We start from the raw sequence: 19,548 nt of genomic DNA, 5'->3' as shown, positions 1-19,548 counted from the left end.
AAATCTGATATGATTTTTGTCTAACAATTAGCATGACAGGTGTTCTATTCGTTTTTGGAAAATAACAATTGAGGTTCATCAAAAGGAAATAAAAATATGGCCGTTTTTACATCACATAATCTACTAGTACTATGAGTACAGACAAACTGGTGCATAAAGTAAAGTTTTAAGACATGACAGGACCTAGATATATAAACTTTGTATGTAGTTTATGTTTTAGAAAATAAAAAAAATACCTGGTATTTGATGTGCTTTTTCCACCCTAGTTTACGGAAGAGAGCAAGATAAACAAAAACATCAGTTTCATTTGATACGGTCCTCTTAGTTACAAAGTTTAAATGACCATTTTGTTTGTAAATTTCTATTGTCTATTTAAATCAATAATATTCACATAATGTGGTATATGAGGTATGAGGGGAGATTCTCAAAGTTAAACCTCTTTCCCAACTTAGTTAGTTTGTGCACCTTCTGCAGAAAAGTTCATTATTTTCTGAAACACAAAATGCATTTAAAATTTCATTATCAAGTTTCTGCCATGCCTTAAAACTTTTCTAGATTCACAGGTGTGTCTTTACGCAGAGTAAAATTGGTGGTATAAATACGTCCATATAAGCATAAAGGTTATGTTGAACCTTAAAAAAAAACTCGACAGTGCTGAACAAGACAAAGCAAACATCCTATAAAAATCATGATCCGCGTATATGTTTTAAGCGAAATCTTTATTCCTATCTAAAGTCACAAAAAGTTAATGATTTGCATTCTATTTGGATGAACACAATCTTAAAATCGAAGTTGACCAGGATAGAGTTTCTGTCGATCGGTTTCTTAATACTATTTTGCCAAAGCTATTAAGACAACGTTTTGTAAATAAACTCATCATCAATACCAGATGCGCATTTCATCGAAAAAAGACTCACCAGTGACGTTCAAATAAAAAAAACAAAAAAAACAAATAAAGAACGAAATTGGAGAGTATTGAGGACCAAACTTCTTAAAGTTTTGCTAAACACAGCTAGGCAATAAGGGTAAGTCTTGTGTTCTGTTACAACCATACTTTCATTGTCCGGTTAATTTTGTAAGTTAGCTATGGTGATGGTTGTGATAATGTCACATCAACAACTGTTCATCAGAATCCATTTCTGTCTGTGAATTTTCTTTATGTCATATTAAAGCTAGCGTACTTAATATTGAGATTGATAATCATAACATAAACAGCCGAAACTGTCGGGTCGATGTACAGTGGTGTATCAATGCCCCGTCATGTGCTATATATATAGGGTCTCTAATTATAATGCATTGCACTTAAAAGCAAAAATAAAGAGAGGCAAAGATGCCAAAAGGACATTTAAACTGTTTAAATAAACTGACAACGCCATGGCGAAAAAAGGAAAGACCAACAGACAGACCACAGTACATTATACAAAACATAGAAAAATAATGACTGATAAATAGGAACCCCAGAAAAAAGTGGAGGGGATCTCAGGTGCTTTTGAAGTTAGTATTCGTTACAGACAAAGTGCCAACAACATCAGCTAATGAACATCGAAAACCTAATGAAAGCTTAAATGCAGATGTTTGAAATATGAAAACGACCAGCCTAGTTTTTTGCTTGATCTTAAGAGACTTCATGGACCAGTGTGACTCATGGTTATAATCATTGTCACAGCGAGCTCGATCTTTCTATTTTTGACAAATAAACACGGTCTATCAAAACTAATTTATGCAGCGACCATTTTATGTAATCTATTCTTTGAGTAGAAAATCCTTAGTATTTTGAAAATCCAAGTTGCATGGATGAGTAACGATCTTATATGAACTATAAGTAAGCGTGATCGATGCTGCAAACTGCCAACTGACATCGAGGGATGAAGTCATATCACAAAGTTGGAGTAGATAGGTTAATAGCATCCCTAGTTTTTAGTGGGGGTCGTGTTGTTTATTCTTTAGTGTTCTATGTTGTGTCATGTGTACTATTGTTTTTCTGTTTGTCTTTTTCATTTTAAGCCAGTCAGTTTGTTTTAGATTTATGAGTTTGACTGTCCCATTGGTATCTTTCGTTCCTCTTTTAATGAGAAAAGCAAAACAAAGATATAAAATTAATTTCATTCGTTCATATTCTGCCATTTTGGTCTGTAAACAAATCCGTTTTGTAGTGCAATTAAAATAGTGTTATTCCTCCTTAAACGGAAACCATTGGTATGGTATCGGATGAGTTTTATTTTACTGCTCAGATCATATAGGGCAAGCTGATGACAACCTGTCCACTATACTGCCATTATCGTATCTCAGAAGATAGAATATCAAACCATATTCTAAAGTACAGAGTTCAATCTCTGTATACGCTACTCACCAAACTGTTCAATTTTTCACTTCTTTCTGGATAGTATCTTACATGTATCAGCGTTTATTGTACGTGCATAATGTTATTATCTATAGGGTTTTCTGGGAGTTTTGCGAATTTCATGATTTACTATCAATGAGAATGCTAGTTTTAGAAAAAGTGAAATAGCTAATTACTTTTGCTAAAAAAAATTTGTACAAGTCATTAGATAGCGGTAAAGATGTATATAATCTTTTAAGGTTTTTCTAAGGTTTTGGTAAAGTTTTGAGTGACTTGTATAAATATTCTCAGCCTGAAAAATATCAAAAATACATTATACAGAGTAAATACTCGAAAACAAAACAATATCAAACCTAGATAGTTATAAGCTGAAATAGTAGATATTTATCAACCAGAATGACACGCACTCAATCTGTAAGTCACCATCATCATTATGATGTATGTGAAGTTAGCAGCCGGTTCGTTATTCGTTATTCGATATTCAATATCCAATCGGCGGCTAGCAGCCGGTTTGATATTCAAAATTTAGTGAAAAAATTAAAAGAAAATTAAATACTTGATAACATAAAAAGCATGATTTTCATATTTAAAAAGACTGATAAGATACGTAGGAAATCGTTAAATGACCTTTTCAAGCTGTCGTAATTTCTCGTCGTAATTTCTCGTTGTCCTCGAATATAAACCCTTTTCCATGTTACATATTTGTCTTTATGTAATATAGAGTTTTGTCAATAAAACGACTTCAAAGATGTACTTTTGTGTATAAAATTTCTTAAGACAAAAAGAAAAACCCATAACTCAAGAAATATTTATAACTATAAATAGAAATATATATGGAAAGCCAAAAAAACAAAAACAAATCATTCGAAAAATGTCAAAATTTTAGGACAAAGGGCACAGGGTAATGTTGAGAGCCCCCTGATGTCTCAATCTTTCTAATATTTGACAGACATTTAGTCAATAGGTAGATACAAACGTGACTAAAAGGAATTTGGGTACACTTCCTGTCTTCTATGTTTACGGAGCGCCCAAAGTGCCAGTTGGATATTCAAAATATATAGCGAAAACCTGCCCGAGACCGCTTAAATGAGGTTGAGACCCCCCGGGTCTTTCAATGGCCATAAAATTCAACCAAATCATTGACTCTGTGTATATCAAGGTTGTATTAGATAGATTGACCAGAAGAATGTAGGACAGAAAGTCACAGGACAAAAAGTCACAATTTAGTTTTTAGAATATTTTTCTTTAAGCAAGAAAAAATAATTTAAAAAATAAAAGTTTTGTTTTTTTCTTGAAGTGTTAAACTTAAAGCAACTTTGTAATTAAAAATTATTCAATAAATATCAATAATGATCAAATAATTGTTATGAAAACAAGATGTCATCGTGACATGGTACTTAAATGGCTTCATGGTGCCAAGAAATTTCATTTTTGAATGATTAAAATTTACTATTTTTTTATTTAACAAAGCTTATGAACAATGCCCTACACTTCAAAATGAATAGATGTAATAAAAAGATAATATTTCAAGATCTTTCTTTTATATATTCAAACAATTGTCGAACTCAAGGATTAATTGTGACTTTTTGTCCTGTGACTTTTTGTCCTATCTAATTTGTGACTTTATGTCCTGTGACTTTTTGTCCTGTGACTTTCTGTCCGTTTACCGACCAGAATAGCGTCATCTTCCATATCTACGGAGTGCTAAGATTGTCACTTTTCAGTCGAAAAATGTCAAAATTTTAGGACAAAGGGCACAGGGTAATGTTGAGAGCCCCCTGATCTCTCAATCTTTCTAATATTTGACAGACATTTAGTCAATAGGTAGATACAAACGTGACTAAAAGGAATTTGGGTACACTTCCTGTCTTCTATGTTTACGGAGCGCCCAAAGTGCCAGTTGGATATTCAAAATATATAGCGAAAACCTGCCCGAGACCGCTTAAATGAGGTTGAGACCCCCCGGGTCTTTCAATGGCCATAAAATTCAACCAAATCATTGACTCTGTATATATCAAGGTTGTATTAGATAGATTGACCAGAATAGCGTCATCTTCCATATCTACGGAGTGCTAAGATTGTCACTTTTCAGTCGAAAAATGTCAAAATTTTAGGACAAAGGGCACAGGGTAATGTTGAGAGCCCCCTGATGTCTCAATCTTTCTAATATTTGACAGACATTTAGTCAATAGGTAGATACAAACGTGACTAAAAGGAATTTGGGTACACTTCCTGTCTTCTATGTTTACGGAGCGCCCAAAGTGCCAGTTGGATATTCAAAATATATAGCGAAAACCTGCCCGAGACCGCTTAAATGAGGTTGAGACCCCCCGGGTCTTTCAATGGCCATAAAATTCAACCAAATCATTGACTCTGTGTATATCAAGGTTGTATTAGATAGATTGACCAGAAGAATGTAGGACAGAAAGTCACAGGACAAAAAGTCACAATTTAGTTTTTAGAATATTTTTCTTTAAGCAAGAAAAAATAATTTAAAAAATAAAAGTTTTGTTTTTTTCTTGAAGTGTTAAACTTAAAGCAACTTTGTAATTAAAAATTATTCAATAAATATCAATAATGATCAAATAATTGTTATGAAAACAAGATGTCATCGTGACATGGTACTTAAATGGCTTCATGGTGCCAAGAAATTTCATTTTTGAATGATTAAAATTTACTATTTTTTTATTTAACAAAGCTTATGAACAATGCCCTACACTTCAAAATGAATAGATGTAATAAAAAGATAATATTTCAAGATCTTTCTTTTATATATTCAAACAATTGTCGAACTCAAGGATTAATTGTGACTTTTTGTCCTGTGACTTTTTGTCCTATCTAATTTGTGACTTTATGTCCTGTGACTTTTTGTCCTGTGACTTTCTGTCCGTTTACCGACCAGAATAGCGTCATCTTCCATATCTACGGAGTGCTAAGATTGTCACTTTTCAGTCGAAAAATGTCAAAATTTTAGGACAAAGGGCACAGGGTAATGTTGAGAGCCCCCTGATCTCTCAATCTTTCTAATATTTGACAGACATTTAGTCAATAGGTAGATACAAACGTGACTAAAAGGAATTTGGGTACACTTCCTGTCTTCTATGTTTACGGAGCGCCCAAAGTGCCAGTTGGATATTCAAAATATATAGCGAAAACCTGCCCGAGACCGCTTAAATGAGGTTGAGACCCCCCGGGTCTTTCAATGGCCATAAAATTCAACCAAATCATTGACTCTGTATATATCAAGGTTGTATTAGATAGATTGACCAGAATAGCGTCATCTTCCATATCTACGGAGTGCTAAGATTGTCACTTTTCAGTCGAAAAATGTCAAAATTTTAGGACAAAGGGCACAGGGTAATGTTGAGAGCCCCCTGATGTCTCAATCTTTCTAATATTTGACAGACATTTAGTCAATAGGTAGATACAAACGTGACTAAAAGGAATTTGGGTACACTTCCTGTCTTCTATGTTTACGGAGCGCCCAAAGTGCCAGTTGGATATTCAAAATATATAGCGAAAACCTGCCCGAGACCGCTTAAATGAGGTTGAGACCCCCCGGGTCTTTCAATGGCCATAAAATTCAACCAAATCATTGACTCTGTGTATATCAAGGTTGTATTAGATAGATTGACCAGAAGAATGTAGGACAGAAAGTCACAGGACAAAAAGTCACAATTTAGTTTTTAGAATATTTTTCTTTAAGCAAGAAAAAATAATTTAAAAAATAAAAGTTTTGTTTTTTTCTTGAAGTGTTAAACTTAAAGCAACTTTGTAATTAAAAATTATTCAATAAATATCAATAATGATCAAATAATTGTTATGAAAACAAGATGTCATCGTGACATGGTACTTAAATGGCTTCATGGTGCCAAGAAATTTCATTTTTGAATGATTAAAATTTACTATTTTTTTATTTAACAAAGCTTATGAACAATGCCCTACACTTCAAAATGAATAGATGTAATAAAAAGATAATATTTCAAGATCTTTCTTTTATATATTCAAACAATTGTCGAACTCAAGGATTAATTGTGACTTTTTGTCCTGTGACTTTTTGTCCTATCTAATTTGTGACTTTATGTCCTGTGACTTTTTGTCCTGTGACTTTCTGTCCGTTTACCGACCAGAATAGCGTCATCTTCCATATCTACGGAGTGCTAAGATTGTCACTTTTCAGTCGAAAAATGTCAAAATTTTAGGACAAAGGGCACAGGGTAATGTTGAGAGCCCCCTGATCTCTCAATCTTTCTAATATTTGACAGACATTTAGTCAATAGGTAGATACAAACGTGACTAAAAGGAATTTGGGTACACTTCCTGTCTTCTATGTTTACGGAGCGCCCAAAGTGCCAGTTGGATATTCAAAATATATAGCGAAAACCTGCCCGAGACCGCTTAAATGAGGTTGAGACCCCCCGGGTCTTTCAATGGCCATAAAATTCAACCAAATCATTGACTCTGTATATATCAAGGTTGTATTAGATAGATTGACCAGAATAGCGTCATCTTCCATATCTACGGAGTGCTAAGATTGTCACTTTTCAGTCGAAAAATGTCAAAATTTTAGGACAAAGGGCACAGGGTAATGTTGAGAGCCCCCTGATGTCTCAATCTTTCTAATATTTGACAGACATTTAGTCAATAGGTAGATACAAACGTGACTAAAAGGAATTTGGGTACACTTCCTGTCTTCTATGTTTACGGAGCGCCCAAAGTGCCAGTTGGATATTCAAAATATATAGCGAAAACCTGCCCGAGACCGCTTAAATGAGGTTGAGACCCCCCGGGTCTTTCAATGGCCATAAAATTCAACCAAATCATTGACTCTGTGTATATCAAGGTTGTATTAGATAGATTGACCAGAAGAATGTAGGACAGAAAGTCACAGGACAAAAAGTCACAATTTAGTTTTTAGAATATTTTTCTTTAAGCAAGAAAAAATAATTTAAAAAATAAAAGTTTTGTTTTTTTCTTGAAGTGTTAAACTTAAAGCAACTTTGTAATTAAAAATTATTCAATAAATATCAATAATGATCAAATAATTGTTATGAAAACAAGATGTCATCGTGACATGGTACTTAAATGGCTTCATGGTGCCAAGAAATTTCATTTTTGAATGATTAAAATTTACTATTTTTTTATTTAACAAAGCTTATGAACAATGCCCTACACTTCAAAATGAATAGATGTAATAAAAAGATAATATTTCAAGATCTTTCTTTTATATATTCAAACAATTGTCGAACTCAAGGATTAATTGTGACTTTTTGTCCTGTGACTTTTTGTCCTATCTAATTTGTGACTTTATGTCCTGTGAATTTTTGTCCTGTGACTTTCTGTCCGTTTACCGACCAGAATAGCGTCATCTTCCATATCTACGGAGTGCTAAGATTGTCACTTTTCAGTCGAAAAATGTCAAAATTTTAGGACAAAGGGCACAGGGTAATGTTGAGAGCCCCCTGATCTCTCAATCTTTCTAATATTTGACAGACATTTAGTCAATAGGTAGATACAAACGTGACTAAAAGGAATTTGGGTACACTTCCTGTCTTCTATGTTTACGGAGCGCCCAAAGTGCCAGTTGGATATTCAAAATATATAGCGAAAACCTGCCCGAGACCGCTTAAATGAGGTTGAGACCCCCCGGGTCTTTCAATGGCCATAAAATTCAACCAAATCATTGACTCTGTATATATCAAGGTTGTATTAGATAGATTGACCAGAATAGCGTCATCTTCCATATCTACGGAGTGCTAAGATTGTCACTTTTCAGTCGAAAAATGTCAAAATTTTAGGACAAAGGGCACAGGGTAATGTTGAGAGCCCCCTGATGTCTCAATCTTTCTAATATTTGACAGACATTTAGTCAATAGGTAGATACAAACGTGACTAAAAGGAATTTGGGTACACTTCCTGTCTTCTATGTTTACGGAGCGCCCAAAGTGCCAGTTGGATATTCAAAATATATAGCGAAAACCTGCCCGAGACCGCTTAAATGAGGTTGAGACCCCCCGGGTCTTTCAATGGCCATAAAATTCAACCAAATCATTGACTCTGTGTATATCAAGGTTGTATTAGATAGATTGACCAGAAGAATGTAGGACAGAAAGTCACAGGACAAAAAGTCACAATTTAGTTTTTAGAATATTTTTCTTTAAGCAAGAAAAAATAATTTAAAAAATAAAAGTTTTGTTTTTTTCTTGAAGTGTTAAACTTAAAGCAACTTTGTAATTAAAAATTATTCAATAAATATCAATAATGATCAAATAATTGTTATGAAAACAAGATGTCATCGTGACATGGTACTTAAATGGCTTCATGGTGCCAAGAAATTTCATTTTTGAATGATTAAAATTTACTATTTTTTTATTTAACAAAGCTTATGAACAATGCCCTACACTTCAAAATGAATAGATGTAATAAAAAGATAATATTTCAAGATCTTTCTTTTATATATTCAAACAATTGTCGAACTCAAGGATTAATTGTGACTTTTTGTCCTGTGACTTTTTGTCCTATCTAATTTGTGACTTTATGTCCTGTGAATTTTTGTCCTGTGACTTTCTGTCCGTTTACCGACCAGAATAGCGTCATCTTCCATATCTACGGAGTGCTAAGATTGTCACTTTTCAGTCGAAAAATGTCAAAATTTTAGGACAAAGGGCACAGGGTAATGTTGAGAGCCCCCTGATCTCTCAATCTTTCTAATATTTGACAGACATTTAGTCAATAGGTAGATACAAACGTGACTAAAAGGAATTTGGGTACACTTCCTGTCTTCTATGTTTACGGAGCGCCCAAAGTGCCAGTTGGATATTCAAAATATATAGCGAAAACCTGCCCGAGACCGCTTAAATGAGGTTGAGACCCCCCGGGTCTTTCAATGGCCATAAAATTCAACCAAATCATTGACTCTGTGTATATCAAGGTTGTATTAGATAGATTGACCAGAAGAATGTAGGACAGAAAGTCACAGGACAAAAAGTCACAATTTAGTTTTTAGAATATTTTTCTTTAAGCAAGAAAAAATAATTTAAAAAATAAAAGTTTTGTTTTTTTCTTGAAGTGTTAAACTTAAAGCAACTTTGTAATTAAAAATTATTCAATAAATATCAATAATGATCAAATAATTGTTATGAAAACAAGATGTCATCGTGACATGGTACTTAAATGGCTTCATGGTGCCAAGAAATTTCATTTTTGAATGATTAAAATTTACTATTTTTTTATTTAACAAAGCTTATGAACAATGCCCTACACTTCAAAATGAATAGATGTAATAAAAAGATAATATTTCAAGATCTTTCTTTTATATATTCAAACAATTGTCGAACTCAAGGATTAATTGTGACTTTTTGTCCTGTGACTTTTTGTCCTATCTAATTTGTGACTTTATGTCCTGTGACTTTTTGTCCTGTGACTTTCTGTCCGTTTACCGACCAGAATAGCGTCATCTTCCATATCTACGGAGTGCTAAGATTGTCACTTTTCAGTCGAAAAATGTCAAAATTTTAGGACAAAGGGCACAGGGTAATGTTGAGAGCCCCCTGATCTCTCAATCTTTCTAATATTTGACAGACATTTAGTCAATAGGTAGATACAAACGTGACTAAAAGGAATTTGGGTACACTTCCTGTCTTCTATGTTTACGGAGCGCCCAAAGTGCCAGTTGGATATTCAAAATATATAGCGAAAACCTGCCCGAGACCGCTTAAATGAGGTTGAGACCCCCCGGGTCTTTCAATGGCCATAAAATTCAACCAAATCATTGACTCTGTATATATCAAGGTTGTATTAGATAGATTGACCAGAATAGCGTCATCTTCCATATCTACGGAGTGCTAAGATTGTCACTTTTCAGTCGAAAAATGTCAAAATTTTAGGACAAAGGGCACAGGGTAATGTTGAGAGCCCCCTGATGTCTCAATCTTTCTAATATTTGACAGACATTTAGTCAATAGGTAGATACAAACGTGACTAAAAGGAATTTGGGTACACTTCCTGTCTTCTATGTTTACGGAGCGCCCAAAGTGCCAGTTGGATATTCAAAATATATAGCGAAAACCTGCCCGAGACCGCTTAAATGAGGTTGAGACCCCCCGGGTCTTTCAATGGCCATAAAATTCAACCAAATCATTGACTCTGTGTATATCAAGGTTGTATTAGATAGATTGACCAGAAGAATGTAGGACAGAAAGTCACAGGACAAAAAGTCACAATTTAGTTTTTAGAATATTTTTCTTTAAGCAAGAAAAAATAATTTAAAAAATAAAAGTTTTGTTTTTTTCTTGAAGTGTTAAACTTAAAGCAACTTTGTAATTAAAAATTATTCAATAAATATCAATAATGATCAAATAATTGTTATGAAAACAAGATGTCATCGTGACATGGTACTTAAATGGCTTCATGGTGCCAAGAAATTTCATTTTTGAATGATTAAAATTTACTATTTTTTTATTTAACAAAGCTTATGAACAATGCCCTACACTTCAAAATGAATAGATGTAATAAAAAGATAATATTTCAAGATCTTTCTTTTATATATTCAAACAATTGTCGAACTCAAGGATTAATTGTGACTTTTTGTCCTGTGACTTTTTGTCCTATCTAATTTGTGACTTTATGTCCTGTGACTTTTTGTCCTGTGACTTTCTGTCCGTTTACCGACCAGAATAGCGTCATCTTCCATATCTACGGAGTGCTAAGATTGTCACTTTTCAGTCGAAAAATGTCAAAATTTTAGGACAAAGGGCACAGGGTAATGTTGAGAGCCCCCTGATCTCTCAATCTTTCTAATATTTGACAGACATTTAGTCAATAGGTAGATACAAACGTGACTAAAAGGAATTTGGGTACACTTCCTGTCTTCTATGTTTACGGAGCGCCCAAAGTGCCAGTTGGATATTCAAAATATATAGCGAAAACCTGCCCGAGACCGCTTAAATGAGGTTGAGACCCCCCGGGTCTTTCAATGGCCATAAAATTCAACCAAATCATTGACTCTGTGTATATCAAGGTTGTATTAGATAGATTGACCAGAAGAATGTAGGACAGAAAGTCACAGGACAAAAAGTCACAATTTAGTTTTTAGAATATTTTTCTTTAAGCAAGAAAAAATAATTTAAAAAATAAAAGTTTTGTTTTTTTCTTGAAGTGTTAAACTTAAAGCAACTTTGTAATTAAAAATTATTCAATAAATATCAATAATGATCAAATAATTGTTATGAAAACAAGATGTCATCGTGACATGGTACTTAAATGGCTTCATGGTGCCAAGAAATTTCATTTTTGAATGATTAAAATTTACTATTTTTTTATTTAACAAAGCTTATGAACAATGCCCTACACTTCAAAATGAATAGATGTAATAAAAAGATAATATTTCAAGATCTTTCTTTTATATATTCAAACAATTGTCGAACTCAAGGATTAATTGTGACTTTTTGTCCTGTGACTTTTTGTCCTATCTAATTTGTGACTTTATGTCCTGTGACTTTTTGTCCTGTGACTTTCTGTCCGTTTACCGACCAGAATAGCGTCATCTTCCATATCTACGGAGTGCTAAGATTGTCACTTTTCAGTCGAAAAATGTCAAAATTTTAGGACAAAGGGCACAGGGTAATGTTGAGAGCCCCCTGATCTCTCAATCTTTCTAATATTTGACAGACATTTAGTCAATAGGTAGATACAAACGTGACTAAAAGGAATTTGGGTACACTTCCTGTCTTCTATGTTTACGGAGCGCCCAAAGTGCCAGTTGGATATTCAAAATATATAGCGAAAACCTGCCCGAGACCGCTTAAATGAGGTTGAGACCCCCCGGGTCTTTCAATGGCCATAAAATTCAACCAAATCATTGACTCTGTATATATCAAGGTTGTATTAGATAGATTGACCAGAATAGCGTCATCTTCCATATCTACGGAGTGCTAAGATTGTCACTTTTCAGTCGAAAAATGTCAAAATTTTAGGACAAAGGGCACAGGGTAATGTTGAGAGCCCCCTGATGTCTCAATCTTTCTAATATTTGACAGACATTTAGTCAATAGGTAGATACAAACGTGACTAAAAGGAATTTGGGTACACTTCCTGTCTTCTATGTTTACGGAGCGCCCAAAGTGCCAGTTGGATATTCAAAATATATAGCGAAAACCTGCCCGAGACCGCTTAAATGAGGTTGAGACCCCCCGGGTCTTTCAATGGCCATAAAATTCAACCAAATCATTGACTCTGTGTATATCAAGGTTGTATTAGATAGATTGACCAGAAGAATGTAGGACAGAAAGTCACAGGACAAAAAGTCACAATTTAGTTTTTAGAATATTTTTCTTTAAGCAAGAAAAAATAATTTAAAAAATAAAAGTTTTGTTTTTTTCTTGAAGTGTTAAACTTAAAGCAACTTTGTAATTAAAAATTATTCAATAAATATCAATAATGATCAAATAATTGTTATGAAAACAAGATGTCATCGTGACATGGTACTTAAATGGCTTCATGGTGCCAAGAAATTTCATTTTTGAATGATTAAAATTTACTATTTTTTTATTTAACAAAGCTTATGAACAATGCCCTACACTTCAAAATGAATAGATGTAATAAAAAGATAATATTTCAAGATCTTTCTTTTATATATTCAAACAATTGTCGAACTCAAGGATTAATTGTGACTTTTTGTCCTGTGACTTTTTGTCCTATCTAATTTGTGACTTTATGTCCTGTGAATTTTTGTCCTGTGACTTTCTGTCCGTTTACCGACCAGAATAGCGTCATCTTCCATATCTACGGAGTGCTAAGATTGTCACTTTTCAGTCGAAAAATGTCAAAATTTTAGGACAAAGGGCACAGGGTAATGTTGAGAGCCCCCTGATCTCTCAATCTTTCTAATATTTGACAGACATTTAGTCAATAGGTAGATACAAACGTGACTAAAAGGAATTTGGGTACACTTCCTGTCTTCTATGTTTACGGAGCGCCCAAAGTGCCAGTTGGATATTCAAAATATATAGCGAAAACCTGCCCGAGACCGCTTAAATGAGGTTGAGACCCCCCGGGTCTTTCAATGGCCATAAAATTCAACCAAATCATTGACTCTGTGTATATCAAGGTTGTATTAGATAGATTGACCAGAAGAATGTAGGACAGAAAGTCACAGGACAAAAAGTCACAATTTAGTTTTTAGAATATTTTTCTTTAAGCAAGAAAAAATAATTTAAAAAATAAAAGTTTTGTTTTTTTCTTGAAGTGTTAAACTTAAAGCAACTTTGTAATTAAAAATTATTCAATAAATATCAATAATGATCAAATAATTGTTATGAAAACAAGATGTCATCGTGACATGGTACTTAAATGGCTTCATGGTGCCAAGAAATTTCATTTTTGAATGATTAAAATTTACTATTTTTTTATTTAACAAAGCTTATGAACAATGCCCTACACTTCAAAATGAATAGATGTAATAAAAAGATAATATTTCAAGATCTTTCTTTTATATATTCAAACAATTGTCGAACTCAAGGATTAATTGTGACTTTTTGTCCTGTGACTTTTTGTCCTATCTAATTTGTGACTTTATGTCCTGTGACTTTTTGTCCTGTGACTTTCTGTCCGTTTACCGACCAGAATAGCGTCATCTTCCATATCTACGGAGTGCTAAGATTGTCACTTTTCAGTCGAAAAATGTCAAAATTTTAGGACAAAGGGCACAGGGTAATGTTGAGAGCCCCCTGATCTCTCAATCTTTCTAATATTTGACAGACATTTAGTCAATAGGTAGATACAAACGTGACTAAAAGGAATTTGGGTACACTTCCTGTCTTCTATGTTTACGGAGCGCCCAAAGTGCCAGTTGGATATTCAAAATATATAGCGAAAACCTGCCCGAGACCGCTTAAATGAGGTTGAGACCCCCCGGGTCTTTCAATGGCCATAAAATTCAACCAAATCATTGACTCTGTATATATCAAGGTTGTATTAGATAGATTGACCAGAATAGCGTCATCTTCCATATCTACGGAGTGCTAAGATTGTCACTTTTCAGTCGAAAAATGTCAAAATTTTAGGACAAAGGGCACAGGGTAATGTTGAGAGCCCCCTGATGTCTCAATCTTTCTAATATTTGACAGACATTTAGTCAATAGGTAGATACAAACGTGACTAAAAGGAATTTGGGTACACTTCCTGTCTTCTATGTTTACGGAGCGCCCAAAGTGCCAGTTGGATATTCAAAATATATAGCGAAAACCTGCCCGAGACCGCTTAAATGAGGTTGAGACCCCCCGGGTCTTTCAATGGCCATAAAATTCAACCAAATCATTGACTCTGTGTATATCAAGGTTGTATTAGATAGATTGACCAGAAGAATGTAGGACAGAAAGTCACAGGACAAAAAGTCACAATTTAGTTTTTAGAATATTTTTCTTTAAGCAAGAAAAAATAATTTAAAAAATAAAAGTTTTGTTTTTTTCTTGAAGTGTTAAACTTAAAGCAACTTTGTAATTAAAAATTATTCAATAAATATCAATAATGATCAAATAATTGTTATGAAAACAAGATGTCATCGTGACATGGTACTTAAATGGCTTCATGGTGCCAAGAAATTTCATTTTTGAATGATTAAAATTTACTATTTTTTTATTTAACAAAGCTTATGAACAATGCCCTACACTTCAAAATGAATAGATGTAATAAAAAGATAATATTTCAAGATCTTTCTTTTATATATTCAAACAATTGTCGAACTCAAGGATTAATTGTGACTTTTTGTCCTGTGACTTTTTGTCCTATCTAATTTGTGACTTTATGTCCTGTGACTTTTTGTCCTGTGACTTTCTGTCCGTTTACCGACCAGAATAGCGTCATCTTCCATATCTACGGAGTGCTAAGATTGTCACTTTTCAGTCGAAAAATGTCAAAATTTTAGGACAAAGGGCACAGGGTAATGTTGAGAGCCCCCTGATCTCTCAATCTTTCTAATATTTGACAGACATTTAGTCAATAGGTAGATACAAACGTGACTAAAAGGAATTTGGGTACACTTCCTGTCTTCTATGTTTACGGAGCGCCCAAAGTGCCAGTTGGATATTCAAAATATATAGCGAAAACCTGCCCGAGACCGCTTAAATGAGGTTGAGACCCCCCGGGTCTTTCAATGGCCATAAAATTCAACCAAATCATTGACTCTGTGTATATCAAGGTTGTATTAGATAGATTGACCAGAAGAATGTAGGACAGAAAGTCACAGGACAAAAAGTCACAATTTAGTTTTTAGAATATTTTTCTTTAAGCAAGAAAAAATAATTTAAAAAATAAAAGTTTTGTTTTTTTCTTGAAGTGTTAAACTTAAAGCAACTTTGTAATTAAAAATTATTCAATAAATATCAATAATGATCAAATAATTGTTATGAAAACAAGATGTCATCGTGACATGGTACTTAAATGGCTTCATGGTGCCAAGAAATTTCATTTTTGAATGATTAAAATTTACTATTTTTTTATTTAACAAAGCTTATGAACAATGCCCTACACTTCAAAATGAATAGATGTAATAAAAAGATAATATTTCAAGATCTTTCTTTTATATATTCAAACAATTGTCGAACTCAAGGATTAATTGTGACTTTTTGTCCTGTGACTTTTTGTCCTATCTAATTTGTGACTTTATGTCCTGTGACTTTTTGTCCTGTGACTTTCTGTCCGTTTACCGACCAGAATAGCGTCATCTTCCATATCTACGGAGTGCTAAGATTGTCACTTTTCAGTCGAAAAATGTCAAAATTTTAGGACAAAGGGCACAGGGTAATGTTGAGAGCCCCCTGATCTCTCAATCTTTCTAATATTTGACAGACATTTAGTCAATAGGTAGATACAAACGTGACTAAAAGGAATTTGGGTACACTTCCTGTCTTCTATGTTTACGGAGCGCCCAAAGTGCCAGTTGGATATTCAAAATATATAGCGAAAACCTGCCCGAGACCGCTTAAATGAGGTTGAGACCCCCCGGGTCTTTCAATGGCCATAAAATTCAACCAAATCATTGACTCTGTATATATCAAGGTTGTATTAGATAGATTGACCAGAATAGCGTCATCTTCCATATCTACGGAGTGCTAAGATTGTCACTTTTCAGTCGAAAAATGTCAAAATTTTAGGACAAAGGGCACAGGGTAATGTTGAGAGCCCCCTGATGTCTCAATCTTTCTAATATTTGACAGACATTTAGTCAATAGGTAGATACAAACGTGACTAAAAGGAATTTGGGTACACTTCCTGTCTTCTATGTTTACGGAGCGCCCAAAGTGCCAGTTGGATATTCAAAATATATAGCGAAAACCTGCCCGAGACCGCTTAAATGAGGTTGAGACCCCCCGGGTCTTTCAATGGCCATAAAATTCAACCAAATCATTGACTCTGTGTATATCAAGGTTGTATTAGATAGATTGACCAGAAGAATGTAGGACAGAAAGTCACAGGACAAAAAGTCACAATTTAGTTTTTAGAATATTTTTCTTTAAGCAAGAAAAAATAATTTAAAAAATAAAAGTTTTGTTTTTTTCTTGAAGTGTTAAACTTAAAGCAACTTTGTAATTAAAAATTATTCAATAAATATCAATAATGATCAAATAATTGTTATGAAAACAAGATGTCATCGTGACATGGTACTTAAATGGCTTCATGGTGCCAAGAAATTTCATTTTTGAATGATTAAAATTTACTATTTTTTTATTTAACAAAGCTTATGAACAATGCCCTACACTTCAAAATGAATAGATGTAATAAAAAGATAATATTTCAAGATCTTTCTTTTATATATTCAAACAATTGTCGAACTCAAGGATTAATTGTGACTTTTTGTCCTGTGACTTTTTGTCCTATCTAATTTGTGACTTTATGTCCTGTGAATTTTTGTCCTGTGACTTTCTGTCCGTTTACCGACCAGAATAGCGTCATCTTCCATATCTACGGAGTGCTAAGATTGTCACTTTTCAGTCGAAAAATGTCAAAATTTTAGGACAAAGGGCACAGGGTAATGTTGAGAGCCCCCTGATCTCTCAATCTTTCTAATATTTGACAGACATTTAGTCAATAGGTAGATACAAACGTGACTAAAAGGAATTTGGGTACACTTCCTGTCTTCTATGTTTACGGAGCGCCCAAAGTGCCAGTTGGATATTCAAAATATATAGCGAAAACCTGCCCGAGACCGCTTAAATGAGGTTGAGACCCCCCGGGTCTTTCAATGGCCATAAAATTCAACCAAATCATTGACTCTGTGTATATCAAGGTTGTATTAGATAGATTGACCAGAAGAATGTAGGACAGAAAGTCACAGGACAAAAAGTCACAATTTAGTTTTTAGAATATTTTTCTTTAAGCAAGAAAAAATAATTTAAAAAATAAAAGTTTTGTTTTTTTCTTGAAGTGTTAAACTTAAAGCAACTTTGTAATTAAAAATTATTCAATAAATATCAATAATGATCAAATAATTGTTATGAAAACAAGATGTCATCGTGACATGGTACTTAAATGGCTTCATGGTGCCAAGAAATTTCATTTTTGAATGATTAAAATTTACTATTTTTTTATTTAACAAAGCTTATGAACAATGCCCTACACTTCAAAATGAATAGATGTAATAAAAAGATAATATTTCAAGATCTTTCTTTTATATATTCAAACAATTGTCGAACTCAAGGATTAATTGTGACTTTTTGTCCTGTGACTTTTTGTCCTATCTAATTTGTGACTTTATGTCCTGTGACTTTTTGTCCTGTGACTTTCTGTCCGTTTACCGACCAGAATAGCGTCATCTTCCATATCTACGGAGTGCTAAGATTGTCACTTTTCAGTCGAAAAATGTCAAAATTTTAGGACAAAGGGCACAGGGTAATGTTGAGAGCCCCCTGATCTCTCAATCTTTCTAATATTTGACAGACATTTAGTCAATAGGTAGATACAAACGTGACTAAAAGGAATTTGGGTACACTTCCTGTCTTCTATGTTTACGGAGCGCCCAAAGTGCCAGTTGGATATTCAAAATATATAGCGAAAACCTGCCCGAGACCGCTTAAATGAGGTTGAGACCCCCCGGGTCTTTCAATGGCCATAAAATTCAACCAAATCATTGACTCTGTATATATCAAGGTTGTATTAGATAGATTGACCAGAATAGCGTCATCTTCCATATCTACGGAGTGCTAAGATTGTCACTTTTCAGTCGAAAAATGTCAAAATTTTAGGACAAAGGGCACAGGGTAATGTTGAGAGCCCCCTGATGTCTCAATCTTTCTAATATTTGACAGACATTTAGTCAATAGGTAGATACAAACGTGACTAAAAGGAATTTGGGTACACTTCCTGTCTTCTATGTTTACGGAGCGCCCAAAGTGCCAGTTGGATATTCAAAATATATAGCGAAAACCTGCCCGAGACCGCTTAAATGAGGTTGAGACCCCCCGGGTCTTTCAATGGCCATAAAATTCAACCAAATCATTGACTCTGTGTATATCAAGGTTGTATTAGATAGATTGACCAGAAGAATGTAGGACAGAAAGTCACAGGACAAAAAGTCACAATTTAGTTTTTAGAATATTTTTCTTTAAGCAAGAAAAAATAATTTAAAAAATAAAAGTTTTGTTTTTTTCTTGAAGTGTTAAACTTAAAGCAACTTTGTAATTAAAAATTATTCAATAAATATCAATAATGATCAAATAATTGTTATGAAAACAAGATGTCATCGTGACATGGTACTTAAATGGCTTCATGGTGCCAAGAAATTTCATTTTTGAATGATTAAAATTTACTATTTTTTTATTTAACAAAGCTTATGAACAATGCCCTACACTTCAAAATGAATAGATGTAATAAAAAGATAATATTTCAAGATCTTTCTTTTATATATTCAAACAATTGTCGAACTCAAGGATTAATTGTGACTTTTTGTCCTGTGACTTTTTGTCCTATCTAATTTGTGACTTTATGTCCTGTGACTTTTTGTCCTGTGACTTTCTGTCCGTTTACCGACCAGAATAGCGTCATCTTCCATATCTACGGAGTGCTAAGATTGTCACTTTTCAGTCGAAAAATGTCAAAATTTTAGGACAAAGGGCACAGGGTAATGTTGAGAGCCCCCTGATCTCTCAATCTTTCTAATATTTGACAGACATTTAGTCAATAGGTAGATACAAACGTGACTAAAAGGAATTTGG

Source organism: Mytilus trossulus, chromosome 10, assembly GCF_036588685.1.
Source record: "Mytilus trossulus isolate FHL-02 chromosome 10, PNRI_Mtr1.1.1.hap1, whole genome shotgun sequence".
In the NCBI taxonomy this organism is placed as follows: Eukaryota; Metazoa; Mollusca; class Bivalvia; order Mytilida; family Mytilidae; genus Mytilus; species Mytilus trossulus.
This window is presented reverse-complemented; position numbering follows the sequence as displayed.